The 16,765-nt window shown below is 39.5% G+C and overlaps 1 protein-coding gene across 4 annotated transcripts in view; it reads left to right on the top strand.

The window, feature by feature from the left end:
* Positions 1 to 16,765, top strand: part of prr16 (proline rich 16) — a 168,994-nt gene that overhangs the window by 28,664 nt on the left and 123,565 nt on the right. Inside the window, exon 2 of one of the 4 annotated variants that reach the window (XM_062972156.1) lies at positions 8,250 to 8,388. The exons of the other annotated variants lie outside the window; for them this stretch is intronic. The gene's annotated coding sequence lies outside the window, so the exon portion shown is untranslated. The remainder of the gene's footprint in view (positions 1 to 8,249; positions 8,389 to 16,765) is intronic. 4 annotated transcript variants of the gene reach the window in all.

The raw sequence follows: 16,765 nt of genomic DNA, 5'->3' as shown, positions 1-16,765 counted from the left end.
CTCTGACTACGCCCAACAGCATCTCCAGCTGTGGATCCCGTCCCATCCCTCCAGCTAAGCCATGGGTCTAATCCTGAAGGTCCCCATTCATCTTCTGTCCCATCATGGCCAGTGGCACCCAATTCCTCCCTTACCCGAGTCCAATCCATCTCATCCTCCTCTGAGCTAACCAGCCCCTCCTCCATTCTTTCCGTAAACCCTTCGAAAGATTCTTCGTCAGATGGTGCTGCAAATATGTCTCGTAGTCTTTTTCTCTCTCGCTCCTCGAGAGTATCTGACTCTCGAGGAGTCTTACGCCCACGTCTGTCAGAAACAGAGCCATGAGGCTCAATCATAACACTATCCCCTCTCACAAAGGCCTCCTCCCCCGATGGCGGAGAAGTGGCAGTGATACCCTCCGCTATAGCACCACGACGACTAGAGGTATCAAGTTTCAACAGCGAACGATGAAAGACTGGATGGACCTTTAAACTAGACGGTAAACGCAAACGAAACGCAACAGAAGAAATCTTTTTAACGATAGGAAAGGGACCCAAATACCGAGGCGCAAACTTTCCCCCAGCCTGTTTAATATGTTTGGAAGATAACCACACCAAATCCCCTTCTTCCAACTCCTCCCCTGCCTGCCTGTGGCGGTCAGCCTGAGTCTTCTGCGTTGCCTTAGCTTCCAACAGTAAGCGACGGGCAACATCATGCAATGCAGCCATTTCCGTAGAGCGATACACAGGGTCCGAAGAGACCACATTGGTCGACGGCGCCACACCTCCCCGTGGGTGAAAGCCATAAGTTAGCTCAAACGGCGTATGCTGACTAGACGTGTGCACCGCATTGTTGTAAGCAAACTCCGCCACCGGTAGCCACTTCACCCAAGCCGTGGGTTGATCTAAACAAAAACAACGCAGATACTGCTCTAAGAGCCCATTAACCCGTTCCGACTGTCCATCCGTTTGCGGATGAAAGGCTGAAGAAACGTTTAACTTAGTCCCCAAGCACTCATGGAAATGTTTCCAAAAGCGTGACACAAATTGCGGAGCCCTATCTGAAATAATCACCTCGGGTGCTCCGTGCAAACGATAGATGTGCTTAGTAAATAGTAAGGCCAACGTAGGGGCCGCCGGAATGGTTGAACAAGGAATAAAATGAGCCAGTTTACTAAATAAATCCACCACCACCCAAATACAAGTATAACCCCCAGACTTAGGCAAATCTGAAATAAAATCCATGGAAATGATTTGCCATGGCCTCTCCGGAACAGGTAGAGACGACAACAACCCTCTAGGGCGCCCAACAGGCGTCTTACTCTGCTGGCAAACGGCGCAGCTGTCACAAAAGCGCAGAATGTCTTGCCGCATCTTTGGCCACCAGTAGCTCCTGGTGATAAGCTGTACGGTCTTGAACCTGCCAAAGTGCCCAGCCATGGGTTCGTCATGGTGGGCTCTAATCACCTCCAACCTGAGGGCCCCCACTGGTACGTAAACCTGCCCCCTACGCACCAATACCCCGTCTTGATCTTGGAGATGCGGCAGTATGGTACGGTTACCTGCTGAGAGCAGCATCAGTTGCTCCTGTGTCCACACATCATCTTTCTGAGCCTCAAGGATCTGGTCATGTAACCCGAGCTCATTATCTACAACACACAGCGAGGCAGTAGGCAAGATGGTCTGACATACTACCTGCTCATTGGTCTTAAATTCTGGCTTGCGGGATAAAGCATCGGCCCGCAAGTTTGCCTTCCCCTCCACGAACTGCACCTTGAAGTTAAACCTGGAGAAAAACAAAGCCCAGCGGATTTGACGCTGGTTTAACTTCTTTGCTGTTTGCAAGTGCTCTAAGTTCTTATGATCAGACCTGACCACGATCTGGTGCCGTGCCCCTTCAAGCCAGTGCCGCCACACCTCAAACGCCACCTTAATCGCCAACAACTCCTTCTCCCATATGGTATAGTTCTGCTCGAAGGGTGTTAGTTGCCGCGAGTAAAATCCACAGGGACGCAAGGTCCCTGAGGAATCCTTCTGAGACAATACAGCCCCCAACGCGTAGCTAGAAGCGTCCGCTTCTACCACGAACGGTTTGTCAACATCAGGATGGGTTAGTATGTTGTCCGATTGAAAACTAGACTTAAGTTGTAGAAACGCCTCGTGAGCTTCCCGCCCCCACACAAATGGCTGTTTCTTGCGCAGAAGCTGCGTCAAAGGTACCGTGAGCTTTGCAAAATTCGGAATAAACTCCCGGTAGTAATTAGCGAAACCTAAGAACCTTTGTACATCCTTCTTAGTCCTCAGCTCCTGCCATGAGTTGACGGCGTCAACCTTATGTGGGTCCATTTTAAGTTCCCTACCTGACACTACATGACCTAGGAACTCCACTTCAGGCACATGAAAGACGCACTTGGAAGCCTTGGCGAAAAGCCCATTAGCCCGCAGTCGGTGCAGAACCTGCTTGACATGTTGACGATGTTCTTTCTCGTCCTTAGAAAAAATCAAGATATCATCCAAATAAATCACTAAAAATTGGTCAATTAGGTCCCTGAACACATCGTTCATGAACCTCTGGAAGACCGCAGGAGCATTACAAAGCCCAAAAGGCATGACTCGGAACTCGTGGCATCCGAAACACGTGTTAAATGCCGTCTTCCATTCATCCCCTTCCCGTATACGGATTAAGTTATAGGCCCCCCGCAGGTCAAGCTTGGTAAAGACCTTAGCCCCTTGCACCCTTGATAACAGTTCCGAGATTAAAGGGAGCGGGTACCTATCCCGAATGGTGTATTTGTTTAGGATCCGATAGTCGCAGACCAGCCTAAGTTCCCCAGTCTTTTTGGCTACAAAGAATACTGGTGCCGCAGTTGGAGAACTAGAGGGGCGAATAAACCCCTTGGCTAAATTTTCATCTAGAAACTCCCGCAAAGCTTGCCTTTCCGGTACAGTCAAGGCATACAGCCTCCCTGCTGGCAGTTTCGCACCTTCTGCCAACTTGATGGCGCAATCATATGGCCTGTGCGGTGGTAATTTGTCCGCTTCTCTTTTACAAAATACATCAGAGAACTCCCCATACTCAGCAGGCACTCCCTCCATATCAGAATGAGTAACATTTAAAGTGCAACAATCCTGCCTCTTTAAGATCACTTTACGTGTTGCCCAATCTACTTGTGGGTTTACTACAGCTAGCCAATCCATCCCCAGGATCACATCATATCTAGGCAAGCTCGTAATATCCCACACAAACGTTCCCGTTACTCCCTGCACCTCCCACGTTACTGCTGAGGTTTCCTGGTTAACCACCCCAGTCTCCAGCAGTCTCCCATCTGCTCCTTCCACCCACACGTCGCATGCCTTGCGCACTCTAGGAATGCCATGCTTCTTAGCAAACTCCATATCTATATAGGAGACCGTGGCTCCTGAGTCCAGCAGTGCCAAAGTAGAAACAAGTTCCTTTCCCCCAACAGATAATGTAATGGGTACGAAAACATGCTTCCTCCCCTCAGTTGACTGCTTGAGGAGCCCTAGTGCGTTGGACTCACGTCGCACTAGGGCTGGCCTTTTCCCGAAAGCTGGGAAGGTTTCACATTACAATTTTTGGCAAAATGCCCAGCATTCCCACAGTACAAACACAAGCCCAGCTGCCTCCTACGGCTCTTTTCCTCTGTAGACAGCTTTTTAAAGACCCCAAGCTCCATGGGCTCTTCCCCCATCACCACAGGTGCCCTGGTTACATGCATGGGTGGCGCACACATTGCTTTTGAATGTTTACGAGCCTCGAACCTTGCGTCTAAACGCAGCACCTTAGCTACTAAGGCGTCCCAGCTTTCAGCCGGCTCCAAGCGTGCTAATTCATCCTGGAGCATATCACTTAACCCGGCAGTAAATAAAAGCATGAATGCATTTTCCCCCCAATCCAGCTGGTGGCGATACAGGTTAAACTTATTTAAGTAATCCAAAACAGTCCCCTTTCCCTGTTTCAACCGATACAGAGCCCACCCAGCGTTCTCCGTGCGGAGAGGATCCCCAAAAGTATCAGTTAACAACTTTTTGAAATTATTCAAATTGTCCTTGACTGGGTCATTTCCCAAAATTAAATTAGTGGCCCATTGTCCTGCGGGACCGGTCAACAAACTCAAAATAAAGGCCACCTTGCTAGTGTCTGTAGGAAAAGCATGAGCACTGAGCTGAGAAAAATAAAGCTCCACTTGTGCCAAAAAGGTTGGCAACTTGCACCTGGTTCCGTCAAAGCGTTCAGGAGTCAAAACATGTCCTTTCACGGCATGAGCTGTTTGGCTAACGGTAAAAGCCGTTTGCAATTGGTCTAATTTGACCCTTAACTCATCCATCGTCTTCCTGACGGGTTTATTGCTGCAATAAACCTTTTATGGGCGTCGGGCAATCTGTCAGAGACAGAACGCCACAAGATTCAAAGTAACAGAGTTTATTAGATTACAGAACTCAAAAATGCCCGTAAAACACAAGGGCCAGGCAATTTTTGCCTTTAGGAGCAAAAAGGGGCAAAAGTAAATGTTCCAAAGATAAACCGGATTAAACCGGAGTTTAATCCGGGTAAAAACAAACTGCTTTCTTCAGCCTGGGTATAAACAAAACGAAAGCCAAGGAACAAAAGATACAAAGAATGCAACTAATTGGCAGCAGATTCCTCTCTGCTGCCAACACTGTTTTTAGAGTAACTTGCGTCGCTCCCACACACACAGCAGACAGGATTCCAACACGAACAAATCAGCCAGGGATTTTAGCAGTAGAGTAGACCAGTTCCGTTCCGTAGATCAAAGCCAGAAGCAGACGTTTGTAGTTTTTCCAAGTCCAAGAAGGGGAGAAGACAAGCCGTGGTCAGTTCAGTCCGAGTTCTCAAAGCAGGAGATGGCGTCCGTCAAGAAGACGACGGAAGGTCAAGCTAATAAGAGTAAGCACAGGTTTGCACAAACAAATGCCCACACATCCCTCCCGCCGTCTGACCCTGGATTCCAATCAACTTACGTCTCAGCACAGGAAAGCACACAAGTCTTCAGGGAAGCGTCCCACACACACACACACGAATCCCAAGCGTTTGCCCAGATTACCTTGCCCGACGCAATTTGCAATTGCTCCCAAGCCCCATTTTATGCCAGTTACAAATCCTCATCACTGTCAGCTGTCCTCCTTAACCCGGGCGTTTCCTCATCACTTTCCTCGTCAGAGCTGGAACACCTCTGACTACGCCCAACAGCATCTCCAGCTGTGGATCCCGTCCCATCCCTCCAGCTAAGCCATGGGTCTAATCCTGAAGGTCCCCATTCATCTTCTGTCCCATCATGGCCAGTGGCACCCAATTCCTCCCTTACCCGAGTCCAATCCATCTCATCCTCCTCTGAGCTAACCAGCCCCTCCTCCATTCTTTCCGTAAACCCTTCGAAAGATTCTTCGTCAGATGGTGCTGCAAATATGTCTCGTAGTCTTTTTCTCTCTCGCTCCTCGAGAGTATCTGACTCTCGAGGAGTCTTACGCCCACGTCTGTCAGAAACAGAGCCATGAGGCTCAATCATAACACCTCTTCTTTCACTAAACTTGATTAAGTTTCACAGGACTCCTATTGTCTACCTAGATCTGTTGTTAACTGGCATCAAGACAACTTTTCTTATGGCAACCCTATGAAGGAGAGTCCTCCTATTTATTTATTTATTTTATTTATTTACATCATTTTTACCCCGCCCTTCTCACCCGGAGGGACTCAGGGCGGCTTACAACAGTCGGCAAATTACATTGCCCAAAATACATTCAATAAAACAATGACATATCAATAAACAATAAAACAGTACCACATCCTATCTTCATCAACAGGCCTGATTAGACTCTTATCTTGATATTCCATTGTATTCCCATTACTACTACTGCTTTTACTACAACCACCTTGGAGATTTGCCTGGTGATTTTGTTTCTGGGAGAAGAAAAAAAGGCATAGTAGGAGTTGGAAATATGTTTCCACAATAAAACAATATGTTTTCTTCTTTTCATATAAATTTTTTCCAGAAAAATGAGGCTCAATCCAACTGTTAATCTCAACTACAGTGAAGCCATCAAATCACATTCATTCAATAGGTCTACTTTACTTGGGAATAACAATTGGACTAAGCCTCACATATAGCTTGTTTGACAAAATGAACAGACACAAGCGTCTGTACCAAAAGTTGCACATGAGATCTATTGCAAAGAAGGCAGAGAAATACAAATGTCACTCTATGCAAAATTGATAGAGCAGTTATCTAGTTAAATAAATATAAAATTTCAATTATTATTAATTAGTTAAACTAGCATATGAGGAGGAAAAACAGACATTCCAAATTCCAAGACTTATGCTGATTTTAATTCTGAATCAGTGGAGAATTAAGTCTGATAATTAACTAAGTTCATTTACATTAAAAATAAAGTATATTGTGCCAGTAGCATGTGATATGATGTGAGACATATTTAGAGTTAAGTGTCCCACGCATGAAGTGCCACCCCTTTAACAAGGCCAAAATATGCATGGAAATTCAAAACCAGTAGATTCCACCCTTAAGTCGCTTTGTTACTTTTAATGCAAATAGCAATGTGCTTTCCCTGTTATTTTTTTTATACATATAAAGTACTGAATAAGCGAGTCTTTAACATTTTTGTGATTAAGAGAATTATTCTTTTATTTGATAAACTAGATAAAACTAGTTACTATTTCTTTGACATTGGATAAACTTTGCCTACTGGCATTTAACCCCCCCCCCCCCAAATACAGAATCAGGCTTTTAATTATAAAAAAGCTTTCTTCAATATATGTATAGATTAATGTTGTGACTCACACAGGGCCCATCCACACAGGACTCATAATGCAGGAGCTCGTGTGGTTTTACCAGGGGTGTCCAAACGACGTCTCCAGTAAAACCAAATTAGGATTTGGTAAGATTTGGGCCTTACCAGGTGTGAGCTCAGTGTGGATTGGGCCTGGGGATTGCATCACATTATTTCCGGGCCCAATCTATACAGCCCTCTCAGGTTTTTCTTCCAGTGGCTTCATGTGTATGTTGAAAAGCATAGGGACAATATGCAGCTCTGTGAGAACAAGATTATGGCTTTCTAATACAGGATGGAGTTATAGCATCTCTGTCAGATGACTTCTGTCTCTAACAAAGACAAGTCCACTACTTCCTGAGTTAGCCTGTGCCCAAGCTCAACAGTATGAAATGTTTAGATATAATTTGTTTACCTAACGTTTTTACCAATTGGTACTTGTCCTGCTTTGTAGAGCAACAGAGAACAAGGCTGTATATTTATTTAGAGTGTTCATATCCTACCTTTCAGTCAGAAAGGTTCACAAAGAGGCTTAAAATTGTTAATTTGACTGTTTCCTGTCTTCTAAGTAAGATGTGACAGCAGTGTGGGAGGGAATTAAGTCCAGAGTTGTCAGCTCCTCTTTCACAGAGGTCAAAGCAATAGCAATTGGAACACAGAAAAGGATTCAGCATTCTCTGGGTCCAAGGCATAATGGATCTATGCCTAGCTGATCTTCTTTCTTCAGAGCCAAAGTAATACCTGTCCCATATCTTATGTGATGTAAAATACTTGAAGTAATTTTATTTCTAGGTTCTGATCTATAGCCATAGAAATCTACTCAGCTTTTTTCTGCAACCTTACTAAGCTCACTTTTCACAGCGTTTTCTGTAATGACTTTTGAGATGACATGGTTAATTTTCCTAAATCTACAATTTTAAATTTTTTTTGTTGGTCCATATTAAGTCTTCTGAGTGATGAAACTGTCAGCAGAATAATTAAAAATCTTTAATGTTTCATTTTTACCAAATATTAATATAGCTAAGATACACCATTATTGCTGTGGATCGACTCTGTGAAAGATTTGTCTTTTGTTCCTGGAAAGAATTATACATATCCCCCAAGTGGATAGATAGCCTATATCTACCAAAACCATGTTGCTCTTGTTTATTCCCTCCCCGTGTCTTTACTCAATGCTTTCACAATGTCATGATGATGAAGAAAATGAAGATTATGATTGTATTGCCTGTCTTTCCCTGTAGCTCAAGGCAGGACACCTCATTAAAACAAGAGATAAAGCACTATTAAAAGACATACAACAAGGTACACAGAGTTAAAATACAAGTTAAAATGCAGATTAAAATTCACAACTTAAAATTCATCAGGCAGGCCAGCCAGAAGAGATGGGTCTTCAGTTGTGTCTTAAATTCCAACAGCTGAACTAACTGTCGAATATCTTCCTGGTAGGTCATTCCACAGTCTTGAGGCAGCCAATGAAAAGGTCCTTTGGATGATAGTTACCAGTTAGGGTCTGGCAGGCTGTAGTAGATGCATCCCAGAAGAGGATCTAAATGTCTGGGCGGATTGTACGGGAGAAGGTGATCCTGTAGGTAACCTGGACTAAATCTATGATGTTTTCATAATAAAGTTTTTCATATATACGTGGTTTATAAGCCATTCTACTCCCCCCTTTTTGTTTGGTATTAGTAGTTTTTCTATAGTTAAAACATTAGTATGTTTTAAGTTATTGAATTTGTTTTTAATTTGTTTAGGGAAGAAGTTCATATTATAGATGATGATGGACTGATAAAAATGCCATCTGTCATCTCCCCATTGCAAGTTCCTTTACTTTCTAACCCATAGCCTAATATTATTTAGAAATCTACTCAGCTTTTTATCTCACTGTATCATTTGTTTCACTGTCCATCACCAGGAAAGGTAAGTATGGTAGTCATTTGGTCAGATAAGATTTGGTAGCCTATTTTTCATATCTTGAAAACATATTCCAGTAAAGCAACAGACTTCTTCATATGATATACCGGTATCTGGTATAAATCTCACTACCCCTGCCCCTTTCAGAGTTTCCATCAATTGGAAATCCACAATCTATTGGAAATGACTGCACCATAACCCTATTGAAAAGGTAAAAATGATGTCACATCCGTTTGGCAAATGTGAATCTCCATGAACATGTGGAGACCACTTTTTGAAAACCACTAGTCAAGAAAAGCATGCCCTTGTTAGAAGTCAACTCTTTAAACAAGTGATATTCATAAGCATCCATGTAATGGTACACAGGTAACTCAGCCATTAAACTGAAGAACCATGTCTTTAAACTACCAAGGATAAAGACATATTTGGTTAGCAGAGGATGGTTGTTTCTTTGCAGTTGTAATCGTAATTACCCAAAAGATATACACTCCCTTGAAACCTCTTAGTTAAAATATGCATTCAGAGATAAAAAGCCTTCTTTGAAAAATAACATCTTGTTTACTTATTAAGAACTTGCATTAATTCACCATACATGCACATTTCTTATTAAAGTTCAGTTATAGATAGGATGTAGTTCCTCTCTGTGTTGAGTACACTGGGTATCATTCTTAATCAATTGTCTATAGTCTTTAAGTATAGTTATACTCACTGAAGTTCATAAGTCATACTTCTCTTCTAAAGTTCTAAAACATACTTATCTACTGAAGTCCAAACAGAAACCTGCTTTCATTGAAGGCCAAATATATACTGAATACAAAATGGAGTCCTGAGTCTGAACATGCTCAGTACAATGACATGTCTATTACCCCTCCCACATCAAAGAGGTAATTCAAACTGGCAAATCAATATACACATAGAATAAGGTTAGCAAATATATACATTAACAAATTGATAGTGAAAGGCTTGGAAGGTTGCTGTTTCCAACACCCTCCACTAGTTGCTTTTCGATCAATGGTTAATTTTTTGTCACCCCACCTGAGCATGAGTGTGATTTTTTAATACCACTTTCTCAAATAAATTGTTGCCATATGGCAGTCATTATTAAAGGTAGTGGATTAGAAAGGTTAAGGAAAAGCTAGCCTTTTGATTCCACTGCCAGATAAAAATGTTTGCAATTCTCATTTGTTAAATATCGGAAGGATGCTTTGGGAAGAATGAAATGTTTGGGTGAAATACTGTTTTTTTTATATTTCATGTAATAACTCTGCATCTTGCATTTTAAAAAAGAGGTAGAAATTTTCTTCATGATGAACCTTAAGTTTTGGTCATGCTACATTAATATTACTGGCATTTATTATATCTTATTAAAGAAAAGAAAGTTTTCCAGGATGGTTGCTGTTGATTGCCTTACTTAAAATGAGAATCTGGCAAATCTCCCAGACTATACATCTGCTTTTATGAATAACACCTCAGGCTCCAATGGCCATGATGACAGTGGAAATAAATGCATTCATTCATAGCAGGTGTTCTTCTCCTGATGAAATTTTGCACAGAACCCTTGAAGAATATGACTGCTAGCCACTAGTTACCTGATAAATATTAGGAGAAATGTTGATGTCAAAGACAGATTATTTCAATATATTATAAAAAATGTTACTGTTAATTTTTTAGCAAGATACCCTAAAAGTCCATTGCTTCATTATCCATCTTAAGGAAGAGATGGATACAAAAAGTTTGTCATGCTTATGGGGGTAGGAGGTTCTTGTGTTAACATTCTTGTCAAATTGTTTGCAAATAAGTAGAACATTTCAAATCATCCTTCAAATTGGGACAAATATATTTTGGGAGAATTTTCAGCCCATAACATTGTATTATCAATGGCAGATTATTTCATGGGGAATTTGGCGGTTGAACTAAATATATTACTTTTCCAAAAGTTTAGCTGCTCCATACCTTTCTTCCTTTACACAGAAGGAGGGCATAAAGCACTGGCATCACTGAAAGAAATAAAATGGCATGACTCAGTAGTGGAGGAATGGCGGTCATTGGTATTGCCAACATTTTGAAGGAGTGGTTAGGTAGAGGTGCCTAAGTCAAGCATAGCAAGAGTGTGTGTGCTTCTGCAATTCTGTTTTTCCTAAAAGCAGGTTTGAAAATGTTTGGTTTAAAACATTTGGCTCAGCCTCCCTTGTATTTTCAGTGATTTGTGAATATGACTTGAGCAAATGTGTTTAAATATTTTCAGTTGGATGATGACTGCTATATGATTTCCTAGGCAAGTTCTGAAGCTCTGATATCATGTTGATTGTTATAGTATGCTGTGATTAATCGTTAGGTCTTGCATTAGACATTGACAAAGAATTGACTGCGGTTAATGTTGGGCATTGAGTGCTGGACACAGAATTTGCATCTTTTTTTCAATGATCCAATCAATAACATTCTCAGTAAATGTTTTTGTATAATATTTACAATTAAAATGCTGGGTTTGAGGTTACAGATTAATTAAAGAATTAAAATGTTAGAGCTATTTTTATTTTGGACAGATTTATTAGCACTGGGGAATTGTGACAGGTTTTTATGATAATATGCAAAAACATCTTTATGACTAATAGTAAGAAATTACTTTGTAGACTGTATGAATTGTATAGGAAAGCACCATCTCTTTGAAGTGTTGTGTGATAGATAATGTAAATTCTGCAAAATAAAACTCATATAGCATGAAAAATTACTGAAGAACCAAAATCCATTTTCATTTATATATCATAGTTGATTGATTTCTGAGCTTTTCCTGCACTTAACAAACTGTTTTCTTACAAGATACAGATTTCCTTTGCAACTGTGTTTTTGATGCTATAGCAACCATACATAACAGTTTGGGGAATAATTAATATTACATAGATTTAAAAGGGACTGTTGCCCACACAGTCTAGCCACTGTTTGAGTTAATATTATTTCAATTACTGTTTCAGTTGTCCAGAAGATCAATAATAGAATGTAATTTAAAGCATCTCAAAGGCATCTTGTGAGAGAAATTAAGTTGATTGAGAAAAGCCGAGTAAGGCATACGGTAGCATGAAGGGGTGGACTAGCAGGGATGACAGGTTAAGTTGACACAGGACACCTAAGGGTGGATAAGGATAGCAAGATTGGCAGATAAAGGGGAAATCTGACAGGTAGAATACTGTAGCACTTTGTTTTCTGGTTTGCTGGACAGTTGTAAGCATTTACAGGAAGTTGCAACCTTACAACTTCTTATAGCAAAGCCCTGATAAGAAGAACAAAAAAAGTTAGATGAAGGCAAAAGAGAACAACGTGGCTGAGGAAATAACATGGGAAATGGAGGAGCAACGAGATTGAGAATTAAGGGTGAAGGTAATAGTTTGTAAGGATTGCTTCATGTAGGAATCTAGTTCCTTCTTCATGTAGTTTTCTCAGCTTAAATACTAATATTTCTTCCATTTTAAAGCCTCTTTCTATTTAAAATAACCCTATTATTATGTGCCTTCAACTTGTTTTGAATTTACAGTGAAGTTAACACAACCCTATGGTCATCTTGTTTTCTTGGCAACATTTATTCAGAAGTTTTTTTTTGCCTCCCCTGAGGCTATGAGCATATAATTTGCCCAAAGACACTCAGTGGGTTTCAATGCCTGAATGGTCATTTGAACCCTGCTCTCTGGAGTCCTAATCCAATGCTCAAACTACTATATCACGTGGGCTCCCATAAAAACTATTACTTTTGAAAACTTTTGAATGGTTTCATTCTTGTACATGATTATGAGAAACCCAAGATTTACATTGCCATCCAAAATCCTTTTAGTTATATAACATGTATTATTTCTTCAGAGTGGTTATTTTAATTATTTCATGGTTTTAGTAATAAATCATGTCTTCTATTTAGCATAGAAATCTTGAGTTTCCTAAGAAAAAACTCAACTTGAAGCAAATCAAATTTACATAATTAGCACTTTTGCAAGATTTGCAAACAAACACAGTTTGATGTGTCACTCTAGATCTGAAAACCTTTGAAATGTGTAGGCATAATGGACTGTCAATATAACAAAAATACATTCAGATGCATTGTATAACTAATCTTTAATAATTATATTTTTAAAAGTACTGCTTTGTCTGTGCTTCTTCTAACCTTTTGTGAGTCATGCATTTGCCTAGATTTTATGTAATATATTTTGGTGATATTTCCTGGCTCTAGTTACTGTCCTTGCATAGTGGCTTGTTGTAAGCACTGAGTCCATAATTAATTAGAACTGAAACAATACATTTTCCTTTCATATGTGAGTTTGGACTAATGGAGTGGACCACTCTTCCAACTAAGATGAAATCCATCTATGGAGAATCAAGAAGGTAACAGACTTTAAAGGCTGAGTTGGTGCCTCAACTCTGAGTTTTGTTGCACAGGAAAACATGATTTGTCTTGTCCTTGGAAAGAAGCATTGTAAATAGTACAAAAACAGATATTCAGATGAAGTAGAAAACTGAGCAGCTTCTAGCACTCCCCCCCCCCCCCCAAATCCATGTAATCGACACATATGGAAAACTTTTGTTGAGGTAATTTAATCTTAGTATTTTTTTAGTCTGCAAAGCAGCAAACAAAATAGAAATCATTCATGTGCATAGCAGTTCTGTAAAATGTAATGATTATTTACAACATTACTAGTGATTATGTCTTGTCTACTTTATAAGTTTAGTTCTTGGTGAATTTTGCAGGCAAACACGATGAGGGTTACATTTCTTTAGATGCAGAAGGAAACATTGAAACTTGATTTATTTGCTTTTTATTTCCATTGATATGTGAATCATAAATAATATAAAGTTAGTTTTACTTTTGTTTTCACAGTGTTTTCAAAATCCATTTTGAAGCCAGATGAATCTTTTTTTTAAGCTGACTTCATGAAATTCCTTAGTAAGTGACTGAATGTAAGGAGTCAGGATTCTTAACTTGACTGAACAACTCACCAATTTTCCCAGTTCAGTGAACACTCCAAATGTGCTCATCTTCAGTAATGTATTCCTAGGATGTGCTTTTGATGCCTAGGTTCACATGTATGTGTGTAGCTCTTCAAGTCTGCTTTGATAGGAATAATAATAATAATAATAATAATAATAATAATAATAATAATAATAATCCAGCATATCTATCTTGTTTGCTGTGTCATACAATGTCATTGTGGCAATAATAATAATAATAATAATAATAATAATAATAATAATAACTTTATTTGTACCCTGCCACTATCTCCCCGTGGGGACTCGGGGCGGCTTACATGGGGCAAAGGCCTAGATAATTTGGATTCCACCCCACCATAATCCCTTACTGCTAATCATTTTGAGCACAATGACATTGGAGTCCAAACATTTGAAAGGTGAAAAGTGTTCAGGAGAATATTTTGATGACCTACCATGGAATAATGAAAGCAGACTCATAGCTGGGTTAAATAAGGGCCACTTTATTGCCTAGAACGTATTTAAACTGTGGTGAACCTGGAATGGACTTCAACTGAGACCACCCCTTCAAAGCCTTGCAAGTACTAACATAGTCTGTGTTATCCTCATATTCTTGAGCTTTAGAGGTAAAATCCACTGCTGACAGACAAGTCCTGATGAATTGCAGAGCCAACCCCCTTCAAGTAAGCACAAAACTGCTCAATTGGCATGGGCCAAGTGACTGGAAGCCCATTTAACATTATCCTGTTTAATTTACTCCACAGGGGGCCAGAAATTATGCTTCATACTATCTGTCTTGATACCTAGGAAGACTAAAAAAGTATTTCAGCTTTCTCATGAGCTAAGGGAACAATAAGCGAACCTGCATGCCCCACCACACATGCACTCTCCGGGTCTGCCTGCGCCCACACACACACTCTTTCCAAGGCAAGGAGGCAAGTTTGGCTGCAGATAGTCTGCTTTTGTGTCAAGCAGGTTTTTGCCCTGGTAGGGGACTTCCCATTTCATGCTCCTGAAGAAACAGAAAACCCGAAAGAAATGGTAGAAATGGTAGGAACGAATTCCGCACACATGTCTAAGAAGAACCAAAACTTCTTCAAATTAATTGTTTGAACTGAAACAAGAATCTCCTGTTAGTATGTGTCTCCATATCATGTATTAACATGTGGTGATTTTATTCATTTCAAGGGTTCTCTTAAATAAGGAATATTTAGAAGTGGTTTAGCACTGACTTCCTTTGAATATAGCCTTGTATTCCCTTGCAGTCTCCCTCCCAAGGCTGTGCAAGATTTTACAACATACATGACAATATTACAATCTTTCAGTGTCAAGTCAATCACACTAAGCAATTAGTAAGAGTGTTATATGTGTGTTCTTAATAATATTTACTGAAGTATGATTGTTAAAATGTTCCCATTCTTTATCTTGCACCTGCCAGGATGCTTATGTCACCTTCTGCTTGATCATAAAATCTCTGTATTCAGAGAATAATTGTTGCATTGTTTACCATCACTCTTATCTTACTTGTCATCAAAAGCAGCAAACTATCCTGACAGAATTTTAAAAATATTGTTTTCAGTGTGGGTGAATGACAAATAACTGTCACAATTTATAAAGCTGATACAGATAGAAAATGAATTTTAAGTATTTTTGCATGTAATGTCTTTGAGTTATATGATTGCTAGATGAAGGATAAATGATAAATATATGCAAATGTGTATTTGTGTATATGTAATATAGTTATACTTAAAATGCATATGGTTCTCTTTTTTTCACTTCTCCTCACAACAACCTCTGAGATAGTTCAAGATAAGAGCTAGGACCTAGTTCATGGCTTAATGGGTGATTGGGATTAGAACTTGAATTTTCCTGATGTAGGACACCAGTTTCAGTCTTATTAAGCTTTATTCTTTATTAAGACTTTTCATTACAATAATAAAATATAGATAGCTTTAGCAAAATAAATAAGAAAAAGAAACGATAGAGTAGAAAAGAAGTCCAATGTATCAAAAATATTATTTATATATTAAATAGCATTTACAGAATTTCCATTTTACTAAAAAGTAAGCAGAAGACTCTAGATAGTAGATTATTTAATCAAATCAAATGATGTACTTATAAAGGTTTAGTGTTAAGTTGAAAAGAAAAGAAAAGTAAAGTAAAAAAAAGGATAGTAATGCTAGAAATAAAAGAGAGAAAATTATTTTGTTTTTGACTTCCTAATATCTTCTTGAGGTCTTTTCCTTTTCTTTCTTTCTTTCTTTTTAGTATTCTTATTCTCTCTCCCTTCCTTTCTTCTTTCGTCTTTTCCTTGTTTCTTCTTCTCTTCAAGTCAAGATCTTTTTATTCTTTTGTATGAGGTATTCAGTTACTTGTTTCCAGTCTGTTTCTTTCATTTTCATTCCCTTATTTTTTTCACATGAGGAAAGTAAGTCTATCCATATTTCTGATCTCTATTTTTATTATCCATGTATCTTCTTCTGGTATTTCGTCTTTTTTCCCCCATACTCTTGCATAACATATTATTGCAGCCATAGTCATTAGGAATAATAATTTGTGTTTTTTTTCTACCTTCATCTCATGTATTCCTAGTAAGAAGGTTTCTGGTCTCCATGATTTTTGTATTTTTAGGATTTTCTGAATCTCATTCTGAATTTTTTTCCAAAATTTCTTCGCTCTATGACATGACCACTATAAGTAAAAGTATGTTCCATCTTTTTCTTTGCATTTCCATGTTTCATCAATGCTTTTCCTTTTCTTGCCCCCCCCCCCCCAAACCATTTAGCTGTAAACTGTGCCATCTGGATAAAAGTGATGGCATGAGGTTTTTTTTTAAGGCATATAAACAATAGGTTTGATCTGTGTATTTTTGTATGGAGGAATTTCTATCATATTTTGGATACATACATTCGTATTTGTACAAACATTGTATATACTTGTGTATAAGTCAAAGTCATCTATAAGTCAAGGGCAGGTGTTTGTGCCAAAATTATGGATTTTTATATGACCCATGAATGTCAAGGGCCAATCTGAGAGGAGAAATCTACCATCTCCTAGCTGCCATCATTACCATTTTTCCATCCAAGCAT

This window comes from Anolis carolinensis, chromosome 2 (assembly GCF_035594765.1).
Source record: "Anolis carolinensis isolate JA03-04 chromosome 2, rAnoCar3.1.pri, whole genome shotgun sequence".
NCBI classification, from domain to species: Eukaryota; Metazoa; Chordata; class Lepidosauria; order Squamata; family Dactyloidae; genus Anolis; species Anolis carolinensis.
This window is presented reverse-complemented; position numbering and strand designations above follow the sequence as displayed.